Source organism: Perna viridis, chromosome 4 (assembly GCF_037379345.1).
Source record: "Perna viridis isolate PV_CMFRI_1.1 ecotype Kerala chromosome 4, ASM3737934v1, whole genome shotgun sequence".
Classification (NCBI taxonomy): domain Eukaryota; kingdom Metazoa; phylum Mollusca; class Bivalvia; order Mytilida; family Mytilidae; genus Perna; species Perna viridis.
Window position 1 is genome coordinate 35,072,698 of NC_142448.1, and position 17,981 is coordinate 35,090,678.

Sequence of the window (17,981 nt, forward strand, 5' to 3'; positions counted from 1 at the left end):
TTACATCTGTCAAACCGTGTATTCAAAAGTTATGATCATTTTAATTTTTAAAAGGTTACTCTGTGGCCTTTAAAAGACTATATGACCTTGATTTATAACGTAACCTTTTCAATGTCAAATGATATCGAGTTGAACATTATTAGTCATATATCTGTATCACTTCCGGTCCTTAAGATAGTTACTGCATCATATTTTCAATCACTGAATGTTCTCAAAATGAACGGTACAATTACCTATTGTTCACTCATTCATTATTCTCATTTGAATTAATTCCAAGATCCAATATTAATAAAAACAACATAACTGCAACAGCTCATTTTCAGCTCACCCATAATGTCTTTATCCGACAGTGATTTGACAGATATCTTTTTTATTTTTGTTAATTCGTCAGGGCGTTTGGTGTTAGAGGGCCTTAAAAAATCGAAACAAAAATCGCACAAAAAACATGTATCCTTATATTTTGCTTAGTTTAAATTTAAAGCATTTGTAAAATTGATATTTCCAACTTTTGAAAAGTCAAATCTGAGGTGGATGACCTGTGTATTGAAAATCGCGAATTTCATGTATTGATTGTGTTTAGCTGCAAAACAGGATGTATTTATACAAAATTGACGTTATTGAACAAGAGATTGTTTTAATATGAGGTAACAAGATCTTAAGTAAGGAAATCATCCGGAACATTCCCAACAGTTATTTCACTAATTCACTGATTCAATAAATGTGTTGCTTGTTTGTGGCAAATGCGACACTGCAATTTCGTGTTCTAACGTTTCATAAAAGTGCTTTGTTGTGCCGAATAAAATACAGAACAAAATGTCTCACTAGAGTTTCAAATATCGTGTAATTAGAGATAATGTTAGAAATTGCCGATGATTCAAGTCGTGCGATTTTTTGATACGCCGCGAAGTAACGTGGCCGTGATACGTCATAGGTTTATATATCTAGTGGTAAAAGTGCATAGATCAAATAGTGGATTCAATAATAAAAAAAAAACAAATGCAAACAAAAAAAGTTTGTCAGCTAATTGCCCCGTGCAGTAATACCAATTTGAACAACATGGAGAGGAAAAATAAACTCGATCAGACAAAAAAAATATTTTTAAGAATTTGGATGTTCCAGTTGTGTTTAAAGACTTACCTGATAAATAGTCAGTAATAATCAGTAATTTAGACTTGAAACCATTTACGATTAAACAAGAGAACCAAAATTCTAGGTTATATACAATATCTAGATTAAAATGTTGTTTAACGTTTTATTTTCTACAAATTTTGAGATAAAAGAATATTCAAATCTTTCATTCATCAATCGAATAACGAACAATAACTCTTGCAAATCACCAATTTGAAATACTCATAAAAGTCTTATCTTCAAAATGCAACAACCGGATGACAAAGTAAGGATTAGTTGTTTAATGTGTGACTGAGCCGAAAAAAGAGAGTTTATTTGGTTTTGACATGTACTAATTAATCCTTATCTGATTTATGAAGACGGTCCCTTAATAAAATAATAAATATCTTTTTTATAAAGAAAAAAACAAGTACAAGCTTGTAAACCCATATGAAATTTTAATTACGAAACAAGCACTGAATAAACAAGATATATAAAATCTATAAATTGCATTTTGGCTTGATATTATTCCTCATCTTTCATCTCCCATCCCCATCATGTGACCAAACCAAGCGGATTTAAGGGACACAACTCATCATTTTTTTTAAAATGTTTCGAATAGCATTTCTGCTAACAGTGCCACCAGAAAAAGTTTCCAAAGTAAAACGTAATCAAACACAATAATAACATGCAATCTGTGCCGCAAAGAGTAATCAAGGGAACCAATATTCCAGCGGAAATAAAACGAATATAATTCAGGTCAAATACCAGACATGGAAAACTAACAAACACATCAAAGAACATAAAGGAACTAAAATAATACATACAAAGTAACAAAAGTAAATGAGTAACTCGAACTGCACTAATAACTGGATCATGGACCAGGTGCACCGGTAGGGTAAGTATCTCACTAGGTTGACCAAAATAATGTACCGCCTAAGAAACATTGCGGCAAAGTATTTCTATCATTTGCAGTTTTTGTAAATGTCATGCAATATGTTATTCAAACGAATTAAAACTGTGACAGATATTTACGTTGTGTATATTCGTTGCAATATGATTTGTTGAAGATGGCAAAATTTCAAATACAAAATTAAAAAAAAAACATTAATCATATTTATTGCAAATTTCGATATGTTGTACACGTTCAAGAAGTAACCTCTCATCAGCAGCATTAGAAACATATATATGAAGATGTTAATCCAACAGGTAAAGTATGCAAGAAGTGCTCAAAACCAAAACTAACAAAATAAGAAGCCAAATCCCTCTCCGTCAGGTTCTACAATGTGCATCACAAGATATAAAGCCTGATTGATTGTTTTAGGTATTTGGAAACTTGTAATAGCGCAAATTTTAATAAATATGATGAATAGAATCTTTTAGGATTGGGTAGAGACAAGTCCGATGACTGGGTTTGTAAATATCCTCATAGACCATTGGTCCAGCAACAGTGGCATGTACCCAGTGGTTATTAAATATGAAAATATCAAATATATACACATGTGTACATATACATATATATAACGTCTCAGAATGTGACGACTCTATTCGCTACACTGCTCCATCGGATCAAACTGACACATTGAAGATAACGTAAACTTATAGAAAGAGTAATCAAGGGAACCAAGGTTATAACGGTAATCAAAAGAATGTAATCCAGGGACAAAGACCAGACATGGAAAACAGACATACACAACAAAGAAAATAAAGTAACTAAAATCATACACACAAAGTAACAAAAGTAAATGAGCAACTCGGACTCATGGACCAGGTGCACCGGTAGGGTAAGCATCCTCTGCTTTTCTAGAAACACCCGCCGAGTTGCTCATCAGAGTCAACTCCGGGGTAGACAAACGAGAAAAGGAAATCTATGACCCGTTGAATAAATCAGTTTTCATGGTGCTGATGGATACACCATAACGATTCACGAGTTCATGATGACGACCATAAAACTTCTGTAGTGATGACTTCAATCTTGTAGCAACATAACCCTGTTCCAGAAACCTATTTGTAAGAGTTAGAGCGCGATACAAAACGTCTGCGTAGTTTCGACAAGATCTGGCATGACGTATGAGTTGTGATATGAACACTCCATACCCAGGAGCCGAAGGAATGTTGCCACAGATATAGTATACGTTATCTCAAGTTCTTTCGGGTAGACGTGATGTATCAAATCCCCGAAATTAGGATTGTTTAAAGATAATACGTCATCTATATACCAGAAACTGAGATTGAAGGATTTAGCCAAACGATATTCTTTCTTTCTGATCAGATCAGCTATAAGGGTCAGTCTCATAAGAGTGAAGGAATAGGTCAGCAAGTAAAGGAGCACAACCGACCATTTGTTAAAAAACACGTCCACCACAGTGGACAAATATGTTGTCGATAAAAAATTCCAGCATTTTGTAAACATTGTCCTCTGTATATTTGGAAGATGATTTGGAATTATTTCTTACAAAGTATGAGGAATCTCTACCAAGAACTATATATTTGTATCTAGGTGTACCTTCTTTTTTTTGGAAAAACAACGATGTATAATGTTTTTAAATCAAGATTTTAACTGAGTATGGGGAATGGAAGTATACACTGTTGAAAAATCATAGGTTTTAATGCTATTATATTCAGATAATAGTCTTGAACTGATTGTCTCCAAAAGATCTTTTGAATTTTTCAGGATCCACATTGAATTAATACCACTACGAGAGTAGTGTTGTGGTAGGACTGTAGACCCTCTTTGACAGTTGTGAGTATAGAAGTTAAAAGTTTTGAAAGAGGTTTGGTGGTGCATTTTGCAGATCCAGCTATGAATCGTTGTTTGTATGGATTCTTGTGACGTTAAGGAATCCAGTATAAATCACAATCATCGTCCTTGGTAGAGAGACCAAAAGAGGATAGCACATATTTATGGTTTTCCACAATCTCTTCTTTGGAGAGAGTGGTAGCAGTGTAGGTCTGATCACTGCTATTATTTTCTACGTCTACCTCTGATAATAAACATTGGATATAATACGTTTGGCAGACAAAAAGCAATGTTATTTTGGCTTTGTCTGCTGGTACGACACTCGGCACTCATTGACCTACTTAAAACATTCATTCGTTTCAAAATAAAAGACCTCACGGCCTTTAACCACTCTGACAGAGAATCAATGTCTTCTTGTTCTCGTTTTATCCATTTTCTTTCATAGTCCTCGACGGCATCCATAAGAACTTTAAAGTTATAATTCCAATTTATGGAGCGTGGTTCACGGTACTTGGGCCTTTAGAAAGGATATTACGCAGAGATTCGTTTTCGATAATGGCTAAATCTCCCGCAACGACGTGACCAGAAGGACCATATTTGAATGTAGAGGTTTTGCAAGAACAGTCAGGTGGTTTAGCCTTGAAGTCCTCAATCTCGATATCTGCAATAACCTTTTATAATTTGAAATTTTGGATGCGATGGGTGAAGTATAGGAATATGAAATAATTGGTATGGATTTGTCTTTGAAATATGGGGGAATTGTGTTGGTGAAGTTTTTGTGATGGAGGATGTTAGCCAAATTAATTGCATCTTTACCTTTGTTGACAACGGTAGTGGAAGAAATGATCGTTTTTCTTCATCTTGACTTTTCACACAAACTGGTTTAAAGAGTCTGTGGAAACCAATATCCAAAATGATGGCAGCAAGTCTGTATCATGATGAGGTGGGGTCAGAAACAGCAGTGTCAAGATTTGTTTTGTAAAGGGAGTGTAGTAGAGTGAGAGGTATAGAATAAAGTTTGGTTCTAATGTGATGAAGTCCAAGAGGTTTTTGTATGAAAGGAAGGAGACCATCTATGGAGACATCATGTAACTTAGGTGACGTATAGTGGCTATGGCCATGACTCCTTTCCCGTCTTGGATTTTTGTCAAATAAATTCATCACATTTGTGTTATTGTTATGTTGGCTTGAAAGGTTTCCTATACTTTTGATGTTGTCATTGCATCCGTAAGGTTTTGCAGTACCTAGTCTGCGTATCCAGTACTCCTCTCTTTCCCTACGATAGTTTTTACTATTTTTTCTAAAATACGAACTTTCATGGAGAGGATTGAAAGATCTTGTTGATTAAAGTGTTGATAAATTGTCGGGAATGTGGTGGTATTAATTCCCGAACGATGACCGCACATTCTTTTATCTAATCGTTCTTGCGTTTCTCCGACATATATTAAACCACATAAGTTGCATTCCAATCCATATATTAAGTTGATTTGCAACTTAAGTCATCGTGACTTCTTGTATGGAAGGTTTTGTTTTTAAGGAAACTGGAGAAGAAAGGGTCGGTTATAAGAATGTTGCATATTTTTAATACCACATTTTGATATGGTACAATGTGGTTTGTCATCGTTGTAGTCAAATATATCGGTTAAAGTGATGGAACATGATAATTCAAAAATAGTCAGAATTTTTGTACTGGAATAGATGGTCTGCAGACTGAACGTGTGATTGGGTACTTTTAGTTGAATTGGTCGGGGCACTTTCCGTACCAGATATGAGTGGCTAAGATTCCCATCTTGGGACACCACATACTTACAAGACAACAGTGTCAGAAGGGTCTGAAAAAGTATTAGAAAAAAAAACTAGAGTGAGGAGAAAAATTAGAGTTGACAAATCACCCTGATAAAAATAAATCAATCTAAGGTACATATATAACACAAAAACCATACCCAAGAAATGAAATTTAGCCCCATCTTAACCCGTCAAAGAGGAACTTAAAATATGTCATTTCAACCGGGTTATAAAGAATGGAGAAGACGAATAAGACGAACAAATTAAAAGAACACATAATACACGTAACAAAGGCATTCTTCCATGTTTAGAATATTTTACTATGTACAGTCTTGATGTAAAAAGTTTTATTTCTTATTAAAGGAGCCATATTTAAAAGATGATAAGATTCTGTTTTTAGTTAAAAAAGAGAGTTTTAAAGTTTAAAAAATATTTTTTCCATATATCAATCACTGTTTTGACTTGAAAAAAGTTATTTTGTTTCTGATGTCCAACTTTTAGTGTTTACTTTGACATTGTCTGAGATATTCCATTAACAGTGTCACTTACACCATTATCTTTGATTGCCCATTTATAAATGTCACCTGTGACATTGAATCAGTATGACATGTGACTAATCCGACTATGTTGTCTTTGAAATCTCTCATGTGTGCCAAATTCCATCATTTAGAATGACATTGTAAAAAAATAAACTAACATTGTTACAACTGTGTGGTTTTACTGGACAGTGCAAGTAAATTTTAATTTTGTCCTTCAATTAATTTTTATTTTGCTAATCTCTTTGTATCTTTATGAACGCTGAACAAATTCTAATTCGGATATCAAATCGAGCCATGCGATTGGTCAAACTTCTTATCTTATTCAATTAACCTGGTTATACATTATTACTTCCGCGTCACAGCTGTTTTCAGTAATTGTGTCAAACGTATTAAATCAACACGCTTTAATATAAGCAGGCTTTAAGATGACTATTCTATTTTTATATACGCGTTCTTATTTAAGATTTATTTTCTTTTAAATGATCTAAATGTTACTGTTGTCACAACCGCAGTATTACATTTAAGTAAATAGCCATATCGAAAATCCTTATTACCAATTATTAACGTCTATATAAAACTACTGCCAATATAGAATAGATAGTATAATTTGAATTGCAATTAGATTCTCATTGGTCAATTTAAGTTTCGTTTTGTTTTCTTTTTGTTTTTGTTTGTTTTTGTTTTTTTAATATTTTTTTAATTATTATTATAAAGGCCCACTGGTTGGATTGAAATAAAAATTTATAGCATTTAATTCAGGACAAGATATATCTAAAACAAGTGTACTGTTTACAAGATGCCCCATGTAGTTAAACAAATATGGTTAAGTTGTATTATCTTGTCAGAAATTGGAGACAATTCTTTAAGCAAGATACTTTCAAAAAGTTTACTGTAATACTGACTATTGTTCGTATTCATCACCGTTTATCAATGTTTACCCTTCAGCTTTTGCAATTCTTATTTCTCTGGAATATGTCTATCAACATATTTCGTTTCACTACATCTATTATTAGGACAACATGACAGATGCGTATTGCAACTTCTTTTCTTGAACTGTTACTCTTTTCTTCTTACCTAAAGTGACGTGTTCTGAGCTGAAATATGTTCGTTCTTGATGTCTATCAGTATATGTTGCGCTTATTTTTTACCATTTAAAGAAGTAATCCCAGACAAGTGAAGACAATTGTTCGTAGCTTAAGGCAATTTGTCTACCAATTTCATCCTGATTGAACTCATACAAATGAAGCATTACAAACATAAGATGAAAGTATAACACTCTGCTCGCTCAAATGTGAACTAGACTGGCATTTGTGAAAAATGAGTTTTCATTCAGATAACAGTATTGTAAATCTAAATTATAAATTCAAATATGGTAAGTAGAAGTTATTTTATTAATTAAATAGTGCCCTTTTCTCGTTCCCTTAGGTAAAGAGAGATATTTGTTTTAAATGATAAGCTTAGTTTATGAAGTTCAAGATCAAAAACGAGATTCTGTACTTAGAAAATAGATGGTTTCCTCTCTAGTCTAACAGGAAATGAAATAAATAGTCAGAACATGTAAAGTTAGATCTGATCCAGCAATTTAAAAATTTTTAACCTGATAATAGAAACAAATTCTTCCAACCTACATATCAAGGTACATAAGAAGAAAAAACAAAAGATTTTCCTGTAGCAAATGTAATGAGCTACTTTGTTATTGAAGTAGTTTAGACATTTCAAAGAGAACCAGGATCGCCAGAAGAGTGTAAATATACGACATTTTTGCTATATTTATTATGACCAAATCAGTAAAAAAACAAGTGATGATGTTGTTTTTACAATTAAAATTGATAGTAACTTGTGTTGATAAATTCAATTATCCAAAAAGAAATACGTTAACACTAACCTGAGCACATGTTAGACAATTGTACATTTAAGATAATGTAAAAATAATAATTTTTGTGTGATGCTTTAGTTTTAATGATTTTTCTCTTCATTTAAGTTTAATTTTTATTATTTATTTGTATCGCGGAGTGCGTACCGATCGACGTTACTGACGTTACAGAAGAAAGTTAGTTTAAAGAAAATAATATGTTTTGACCAAAAGAGTACTAGACAACCAAATTAAATAATAGTAGAATGGTAAATTAGACTGTTTATGACACAATGTTATAAACATTGCACTGGATACATCTATAAAGCGCCAAAAAGTATATTTGATGGTTTTCTGGTAAAAGTATGTATGAAAATGATGAATTTGACATGACATGTTAAGTCATGTATTATAACTGTGATAGCTTCTACCTGTGTCAGATATCTTAAAATCAACGTGTTTTCATGTACTAATGTATTACTATTTTTAAACATGAATTCAAACAGGTTTATTCAACGAAATAGCACTTTCTATCGAAACAAAAGTTATCATAACGTTGCAAATGATAATAAATAATGATAGTAGTATATAATGCACGTTCATGAAAATGCACTTAAAGGTCGCCTTTATATTGTTAGTTATCAACATCAAAACGTAGGTCTAAATAACTTTATAATATCTTTTTTCTAAAGATAATTAAATCTTTCAATGAATGAAACAAGATATAAGACGTATTAAAGTAAAATATTGTTCATGCAATGAACGAGACTTTGCATTCTATGACTTTGGTAAATATATCTTATAGCGGATACTTGCCATAATAGCGGCAACAAATACCGATGCACGAACAATGGGACAAATGCAAATACATATGGGATACCAATTTTAATGGTTTTCGTGGGTAGGTAAAACCACGAAATTTGGTTCCAACGATTATTAGATTCCCATTGATGTGTGTACTGAAAATTTAATACCATAAATTCAAGAATACACGAACTTATGTTTCCTCCCTGATCCACGAAAATTGGTATCCACGAATTAAAGTCGGATTTACATGTAGCTAATCGAATAGAATATATTACATATAAAACCTGAATATACGAAAAATAAAACGTGACACTAGCAATATGAACTCCCACACACAAAACACTGGGAAGGCACCCGTCGTATTTTAAATGTTTCTGTACTTTTATTTGAAAACAATCGTCATTAAATATACTTAGAGGAACTTGCGATTGAGACTAAATACAGTCTTATTTTGAATTTTATTTTGAAACTGAAAAAAGAAGGAAATAATAAACATTGTTTTTTTTCTATGAAGTAAATTTTAGGCAACACTACGTATTATTGTTTAAGATATTAAACCATTTACCTGTATAAGCGACCATTTAGTAATGGGAAAAAATGATTATAATTGAACATTTTTTGAATATTTTGACAAATATTCACAATTTATTCGGCAATTCCCAGACAATATTCAATAAAACTTAAATAGATTTTCTTTGCTTCAGTTGGTATATTGCCCATCGGCCCTTACAATTTCCAATCAATAGCATTACATATGTTTCCCTGATAAGATTCTGCGTCATGTGAAATACAAATTGAACTTCATTGAAATTCATCGTACTCGACTTTCAACGAATAAAATGCTGGGAACAGTTCACTGCCCTTACGCCTTTATGTTATCCCCTTGTTTTAAGTTACTGTTGTTTGGAAAATATCCCAAAACTGTGCTTAACTGATATTCAATAATAATACAGGAACGCAATATAATATCTTTTCTTTTTGATTTATTGAAAATTCATTATTTCATGTATTTTTTTTTTATTTCAAGCTCACCGAGACACACAGTCATGTGACTGGGAAATACGAAATGATATTTAGTGTCAGTTATACTGTCTTTTGGAATGACCTTTATGTTTAAGGTATCACGGTAATATATGCAATCATCGATGTTTGTGTCATTCAACACAATACCAAGTATCTATGATTATCATAGAACCATACGATTTTCAATGAAAGGCAGGAAACATACTTAGTCTACTTGAAATAAAATCAAATGAACCTATTCTATGATTTCACATAAACAAAAATTAAGGATGTATTACAAATTGCAGTATTAGCTTTAATTATTCTCATTTCCATTTGATGTTTGTAATGCCAACCGATGATTAATGCTAATAATGCTGTCTGGTGAAAGTACTTTCATACCAAGATTATCCCTATCATATAAACTTGTGTCATTTAATACAGCTTAAAATACCTTTGATTAATTCGAGAGATTATATGTTCGGAGACAATCTGCAAATGGACTTCATCTACTTTAAATAAAACCCAGGTGTACAAAAATTAAACATATACTAGGACTGTTTTCGAACAAAAATAGGGATATTACGAAGGTAGAATTAGTCACCTCTCTATGTTAATGTGTTCAACAACTACATGTACATGTTTTTTTCTTCAGTACTATCAATGTTAAATATTTGGTTTTGAAAAGCTTCAGTGTTCCTTTAATTTTGCAGGTTTCTTCTTGGTTGATAAATGTATGATTGCTGCTGAATTGTTAGCAATTCTCATCGAGTAAAACGATCCACCGAATACCAATTACATATGTATATGTATATTTTTGCGTTTGAAGGTAACTTAGAAAACACTTTAACTTAGTTATTGGTTAAAAAGAAACTAAATATAGAAATATTATGGACCATGAACTTAGCAAAAAAAAATTCACTATTTTCCAATATATTTCACCTGTTTTAATTTTTATATATATTCCTCGAAATACATGTATGTAAGCTTGTTATTGTGTAAAGTTAAATGATGTATACAAAGGGCCTACATGTACATGTCCGAGTTGTGAAACTGATTAAGATTGTTAACATTAAAAAAAAACAGACAGTGATTTACAAATCGGAAATAGAATTGCATTCTGTAATCTGTGTGATAGATTTAGGCGAAATTTAAATTGAGTACGACTGCTATTTCTTAGAACTCTCTACGAATTACCCTTTTGTTTCTTATCTGTCATGGTAAGATGAGATGACAACAATACAAAGCGTAATATCCTAAAATGAAATGAATGATTAATAGGATAATTAATTGGAAAGAGTGGATAACCAAAATATGATCAAGAGTGCCGAAGAACGCCTGGATTTAATGAGTGTACGGAATTTGTTCCGCGCACGAGTTAAATATTAATGCGTTCTTTGCACGAGTGATCATATTAAGTTATGCACGATAACCAATTGATTATCCTATTTATTATACAGATTTCCACTATTATTCCTTGTTATTTTTAACACAAATTTAAATTTTTGTGAACGGCATATTGATATTCGTGGTGCGACGTTTTGGCGGGAGAAAGCGCGAGAGTGAAATTACCTTATTTATTTCATAGTGTGAATTATCGGGAAAAAAAACTACACTGGGAACAATCGGTAAATCACTCCTATCTGTAAAATAATTTTTTAATAATCTTTTTAGGCGCACGTCATTAATCAATTCCAGCAATTTTGAACATTTTGTATTATGAGGATAAATTTTCAGAGTAAAAGTAAGAATAGAAGGTTTATATTACCTATGTGTATCACATATAATGTTGTTACTTATCACTTTCATTCATCATCTTTAGTTTAGAATTTCAAAAGAGAAATAAAGCCTTGATTTCTTTCCATTGCAGGGAGTGACCGAGAAAACAGAAAAAGTCTTACTGATGACGTGCATGTTACATCTGAAGAAATAATACTTTGATACTTTTTATAAAATTATTTATTCTAGTCTGCAAAATTTTATTTCAAATGTAGTGTATACAATATCAACCTTTATTTTCTTTTATTTTGTTCCACCTTTAGTCCATATTATTAATATTATATATTTCAAGAACATTAGGTTTCCTTATTCTACATGTATATATTATTGTATATATTCTTTTGTGCACTGTATGAATTACAAACAATTCAAGAGAGTTAACTTGATTCAATGGTAAACTACTTCTATAAATGTGATTAATTAGTAAGAACCAGCAATATGATACAAACATGTTTAAAACGATGTTTGTATCATTTTCCTGCATGCTGGAGTTTTTAATTTTATATTTATAATGCCAACGTAACTATCATGAAAATAATTTTTCTGTTGCATCTCCCTAACTAGTTTATTATTTTATCCAAAATAAAACGTATACAACCTGTCACAAAAGCCAATTTTTTATAGGTATGCATAATAATTTGCAAAATTAAATATAAATTACAGCTACATTACTGTGGAGTGAGTGCATTGATATATTATATACATTATTGAAAATATGAAACGATTCTACACCTTTAAACGACAGAATTTTGTACAATAATCCAAAAAGTAAAGTATATTTGGCAATTCATTAAATGACATTCGTTGTTTTATGTTTAGGTAGGTTTTTTTCTATTTATTTACTTTTTTATAGTATACCTATTCCTTGCTTATTCAACACAATAATCCTCCTTGATACTAGTCAAAAATGTATGGATGATAGATTACTAGTAAAAGATAGATATATGGTATTTGTACAGAATTTCCAGAATTCTAATCTCTTACAGCTGATTGTGACCTCCCCGGTCAAAAATAATAGGGGGAGAATCTGACGTGATTGATTGTTATTAGTTGTAAATTGGCCGTTAATGCAATCATAAACTAATTTTAATCTTTTTATTCTATTTGTCTTGTTTCGCTTTGTTTTTGTTTTTGTTTTGTGTTGTTTGGGGGGATAAATGGAACACTTCGTTTAAATCATTTCATGCTTTGAGTGTTTGTAACAAAACACAAAGACGTCTTACTATAGAATATATTTTTTTCGAAAGTGTGTATGTCCCGAAAAACAGATATATCAAGTGACAGAAGTCAGTGACTCGTAATTGATTTACAGAATTGCCGTCAAATTGATTGTGAACATTTGGAGTTAGGGTGACACAATGACTAATTATGTATTTTAATGAGAATACCGCAGTCTACGTACTTAGATTTCGAGATAATGTTTTTTTTTTCGGCGTAAAAGAATGGCAGTTATAATAATCACATACCGTGGCAACTTTATTTTTATTAATTAAGGAGATTGTCAAAAGAGACAAACTGTGCCGATTTGCATAATATAATTTACATTTAAGTAATTGTGACCAAATAAGGAATTGTATTCCTATTGTAGTCTATTCCCTTAATTACTGAATCTCGCCAACTCAAAATACTTCTGCAAGTCGAGCTTGTTATGCGGAATAAATAAAACACATATACAATTTGATAACAGTACATTCAAAAACCTTTTTCTTGCGAATGCCAAAATATCATTCATTGTATCTTATTTTGTATACAGGTATTTTTGGCGTTATTGGTGTAGGATAGTAAGAAACTGTCTATTTAAGAATCATGAAAAATCTGAAAAATGTGAACACAAAAAGGGCTACATATTTTCATTTTGTAATTAGGTTGTTTTATTGGTCTACATTATGAAATGCGAAATTATTCATTCCAATTTGTTTGCTCTTAGGAGATAACCATCATTAAAAATGCAAAAGATTGTATTTGTGTGTCATTTACAAAGGTATCTCCCCTAATTTTGAAATCTGCAATGCTTTCTATATAATTTTAATCTAATAAGAACACGGGTTATATGAAAATCAGAATGTTAATTTCTGTTGACTATGGCAAGTTAGACAAAATATCAAAAATAAAAAATATATAGACTTTTCACCCATGAATCACAATTTGCATGGTTCTTAAAACGCAAAATTAATACTCCCTTCATTCAAAATTTAAAAATTGGACGTAGCAAGGTTTTGAATTATTAATAACTTATCATGATTTATAAAAAAATAAAATGTAGCAAATGATTATCAACTCATTTCGTTTGATTATCAATATTTATTCATAATAATTCAGTCAATATATAGAGTAGATCGGTTTCAATAGTATCGTTATATAATCATTCCTTTCGAGCAAATTAAATGGAAGGAATAAACGCGGCCTTCAAAGACGCCACATACCAATTTATCGCAAGATACAATTACCAGTTTTCGCATATTTATTGAACACTGGAAGATCTCAGTCTTTAAAATATCAGGTTAAAATCTACTGACCTGTTGAAAATGATAAAATTCGAATTAATCAAACACAAATAGTAAAACAATTGCATAAATAAATTTTTACTTACTAAAAAGAAATTCCTTCCTGCATAATGAGCCCTTTCAAATGCACATTTAAAAGTGAAAAGTAGTATTCAAAATGTATGGATTGACGTGATTACGGCTGATTGATTGTTTGACAACTTAGACACAATTCGATACATGAACCAATCAATCAAACCAAGAAATGCAACGTGTGAAAATTTGTTTTATTTTAATTAAATATGTCATTAAACATAGAATGCCTTATTTTGCGTAATTATAACATATTCTTAATGAATCGAGTCAATATATTGTTGATTTGTTACATCTGCGATCTCATCTTTATTTGCTCATGTATATTGTCGTATGTATGTATGGATTAAACTGTTTTATTCGGGGATTACCTTGATTTGTTTCATTATTATCTTCGTTAAAAAAATGTTAAAATATCATAACATTACAAGACATGGTCATCGAAAAGTGTGATATAAAAAATAATTTAAAAGACGAATTCAATTTTCTACACGTGTAAAACAAATTATGAAATATATTGTACATGTACATTGTATATAACTGCTTTGCGTAGGTCCGCCTTAATCGCTTAATTGTCCTATTACCTTTTACATGTTTTTTTCCATGTAAATATTGATTATCTTTGATTTGATTCAATGCCAGTCAGATGACATGTATTGTACAACAGAACAACCCTAAATTAAACTTTCTAGAAGGTATAAACCGCTTCGAATTTGTTAAACCCTGATGATATGCATATTTTTCTTGCTTTTTTTTTAAGCTTAATCCGATGGAACAGTATAGCGTTCTGAAACCGGTAGGCTCCAGCGGTGTAAAATATTTCAATTCTTCGTCTATCTTAATGGAACATTTAAACTTAGCTTTGTATTAAGTACAAAAATATTAATGCCCGATTTGTATATCTAAACGAATATTTCAACAAACTTGTTTACAAACTGCTAAAATTCAAGACACATTACAATAAAAATGCATGTTTTAAGCCGAAAACAGCTATATTCTAGAAACTTAAAAATAGTGTAACATTGACGTCCGCGTTGAATTCTATATGCAGTCAGTGATCGTATATCATTTTAAAAACGGCCAATGCATCTTAACTTCTCAAACAAAATGGCTGCACTTTTAATTTAATCAAACCCTAAATTGAAGATTTGATGCTGTGTTTATTTGTTTCAGAAGTCAATACTTTAATTATTATTTGATTCTATACTAGTGCAACATGAATGTTTCAGTTATCCAATTATGGAATATGTGTAACACGTTTTAATGTTTTACATAAGCGTGATATTGAAGGAAAATTTACTTCATAAGTGGTAAGACAAGTTGAAATATGGAATATCTTTCTTAAATGAAAATGAACCGTGAACAGCATATTTAAACGTGGTGAAATTCCTTCTTACATTCAAATTATAATATTTGAAAATGCTATAAAAAGTGCATATTTTAATTTCGATTTCAATGTGTTTTCCATACTTTTTGCGTTTGTGTGAGATGAAGTATCAATGCATTACTCACCATTACTTTTTGTTTAGATAATAGAATTGCCAGGGGCGTAGAAACCAAGGAATGATAGCGTATGTAATTATTTCTGAATTTACAGTAATATCTTCATTACATGGCAAGTTTTCTTGTTTTCTATAATTCAGTGGCAGAGATGCCCTCAATTATTCGAATCCAAAATACGGTGTCTTTTCTGTTTCACGATGTTAAACTATTAAATATAATTTGAAAGTACAAGTTAGTTCGTTTCTTTGCCATGAAAACTGATATATTCAGCGGGTCATAGTTTTCCTTTCCTCGTTTGTCTACCCCGGACTTGACTTTTTATGAGCAACTCGGCGGGTGTTTCTAAAAAAAGCAGAGGACGCTTACCCTACCGGCAGGTGCATCCATGTTCCCAGTTTTTAGTGGAATCTCATTTACTTTTGTTACTCTGTATGTTACTTTATGTTCTTTGTTGTGTATGTCTGTTTTCCATGTCTGGTCTTTGTCCCTGGATTACATTCTTTTGATTACCGCTATAACCTTGGTTCCCTTGATTACTCTTTGCCATGTTACTAGATAAAGAGACGAAAAAAAACTAACAAATCTGTGCTCGACAGATCATTTGAGGCACGTCAGCATATTTGCTGCTAGTAGGCGTTTGAAAACATCACTTTATGATTGCAATTTTATAAATTTCGTATCGCTCAATGTCTTGATCAATAAAGAAGGCAATTTCAAAGCGTTTTTCGCATTTAAATGTCTTTCAATTTTTTATAACTTAGACAAGGCCTCGTGTGCATCCTTGCTAATGTCAAAAAAATGCAAGGCTACAACATGTGGATCAAAAAGACGTCACTTGTTGTATGGAGTGTTTTTATGAGGATTTTCTTCAGACATTATTCGAAATAGTTCATGATAGCTATAACTTGTAGGATATTTCCCCTGATATGAATGGTGCAGATAGAAATTATTTTACAGTATAAAAATGCTGCAACAAGCACCTAATTAGAGAAAAATAAACAGATGATCCTTAACAGCAGTTTACACTTTATAAACACGTAATGAAATCAAAGTTAGATATACGGAATATGTGAAAGAGTAATCAAGGGAACCTAGATTATAGCGGTAACCAAAAGAATTAATCAGGGACAAAGACCAGACATGGAAAACAGACATACAAAGCAAAGAACATAAAGTAAATAAAATCATACATACGAAGTAATAAAAGCAAATGAGCAACTCGGACTTCACTAAAAACTGGGAGCATTGACCAGGTGAACCGGTAGGGTAAGCGTCCTCTGCTTTTCTAGAAACACCAGCCTAGTTGCTCACAAAAATCAAGTCGGGGATAAACGAAAAATGATAGGAAAACCTTGACACGTTGATCAAACTAAATTTGCCAAAATCGAAATGGAAAATCTTGTCTTTTTCTTTGATCTGTTGGTGCGAATATTCAAATTAAAAACTCAAAATGGTGGGTATTTTCATAAATTTTTCAAGTATTGTCTGATTCTTCCAAATATCTATACTTAAATCTCATTCCAAAAAGTATCTTCTTTGTGTTCTAATACTGTGAACGTATTAATTTCGTTATCTTCGCTGAGAACTGTCAATAAAACCTTAATCCGTAAACATGAAATTAAAGAGTCAAACGTTAATCGCTACAATTACCTTGTCTACCGTCTTGGGCCATTCAATGAGCGTTAGATTAACGTAAAAATACACTGTTAGATTAAGAGTAATCAAGGGAACCAATCAAGGGACAAAGAACCTGACATGGAAAACAGACATACAAAGCAAAGAACATAAAGTAAGTAAAATCATACATATGAAGTAATAAAAACAAATGAGCAACTCGGACTTCACTAAAAACTGGGAACATTGACCAGGTGAACCGGTAGGGTAAGCGTCCTCTGCTTTTCTAAAAACACCAGCCTAGTTGCTCACAACCAATCAAGTCGGGGATAAACGAAAGATGATAGGAAAACTATGACACATTGAACAAATCGGTTCTCATGTTGCAGATGGATACACCGTAACGATACACGAGTTCATGACGACAACCATAAAACTTCTGTAGTTATTCCTTTAATTTTGTAGCAACAAAACCCTGTTCCAGAAACCTAGTTGGAAGAAGTCTAGCACGGTACAAAACGTCTGCTTAGTTACGGTAAGCTCTGGCATAATGTATGAGTTGTGATATAAAAACTCCATATACAGGTGCTGAAGGGATATTGCCTAAGATAAGGAAAGATGACAATACGAAATAAAAAGTCACCGTGTCTGTCGTATAGTTTTCCTTTACCATCGAT

At 31.8% G+C, this 17,981-nt stretch overlaps 1 protein-coding gene across 1 annotated transcript in view; it reads right to left on the reverse strand.

Annotated features, from left to right (window-relative positions):
• LOC148619878 (putative G protein-coupled receptor B0563.6) overlaps window positions 1–14,308 on the reverse strand; it is a 37,978-nt gene extending 23,670 nt beyond the window's left edge. The window contains exon 1 of the mRNA XM_088580252.1: window positions 14,202–14,308. The gene's annotated coding sequence lies outside the window, so the exon portion shown is untranslated. The remainder of the gene's footprint in view (window positions 1–14,201) is intronic.
• Window positions 14,309–17,981: the final 3,673 nt, after the last annotated feature.